The sequence below is a fragment of the Triticum aestivum genome, chromosome 7D, assembly GCF_018294505.1.
Source record: "Triticum aestivum cultivar Chinese Spring chromosome 7D, IWGSC CS RefSeq v2.1, whole genome shotgun sequence".
In the NCBI taxonomy this organism is placed as follows: domain Eukaryota; kingdom Viridiplantae; phylum Streptophyta; class Magnoliopsida; order Poales; family Poaceae; genus Triticum; species Triticum aestivum.
The window spans coordinates 638326001-638327302 of record NC_057814.1 but is presented as its reverse complement, the minus strand read 5'-3'; positions in this window follow the sequence as shown (position 1 = coordinate 638327302).

The following is a 1302-nucleotide window of genomic DNA, read 5'->3' as shown; positions in this document are numbered from 1 at the left end:
AAAAAAAGACATTGATGGTAGCTATCTGCAGGCTTTCTTCAGTCACCAGCTCTGACTGTGGTGTCTCCGCTGATAATTCTACCTTGGTTGTAGGCAAGTAGGCTGGTATGTTCATCTAGTATCAGGAACTCCTCTCACTAGTAGGAAAAAGGGATTTTACCCCGGTTCATAAGGGCCTTTAGTCCCGGTTCAGGAACCGGGACTAAAGGGTCGTTACTAATGCCCTAGCCCTTTAGTCCCGGTTCTTACACGAACCGGGAATAAAGGCCGTCCACGTGGCCAGTGCGGGGAGCCCAGGCAGGAGGGCCTTTGGTCCCGGTTGGTGCCACCAACCGGGACCAATAGGCATCCACGCGTCAGCACCTGGCAGGAGCTGAGGTTTTTGTTTTTTTGGAAAGGGGGGGGGGTTTGGGGGTTTTGGGGGGTTAATTTAGGTTGTTATTAGGTAGCTATTAGAGAGAAGTGTCCTCTCTTATATCTCCGTGCTTGGTTTACCAACGCTACGTACTGCTATGCCTAAACATGGCTTAGATTGAAGTGAAGGCAACATGTGGTGCATGTCGAAAGTAATACTAATCCGGACCTGATCAAGTAGTTTGGATTGTACTACTTTCGACACGCACCACATGCATGTTGCCTTCACTTCAATCCAATCCATGTTCATTTCACCCGCTGATATATAATAACTCTTCATGCACGCATCATGCATCATCATATATAATAACAAGTCCTACTAATCATCATCATACAACTTCTACTCGTTATTAATAACAAGTCATACGGTCATCATCCTCACAGTCATCGAACCAACCCTACTTAATTGTTCTTAGCACATGATCATCAGTATTAGGTAGGACCGAAATACCCTCTTTAAGGTAAAATAGCATAAAACAATATAGACCCTGACTCTCCATTATGGAGAATGGAGATCATCCTGTCTCCAATTCTTGTGCCTCGCTTCCTTTTGCTTCCAAGAAGCTCCTTGCGACTGTCCATACATTTTTTCCATTCTTTGATTTGCATGTCTCCACTTCTTTTAGAAATCCGGTATGGACAGTTGAGATTCGTAGGATGACCTGGTTGTATATTCAAAACATCAAGCCTACCATTCTGATACATCAAATGAGGCACACAATCCTCTGGGATTATCTGTTGAAAAACATAGTAATAACTTCATAGTTAGCAATGATAATGCACTAGTTTTAGAACTATGCAAAATATGCACGGATGTCGTAATAGTAAGAAATCTTACCAGGGTATCTCCATAGTAGTTACCATAGTTCAACACGTGCACTAGTGGCA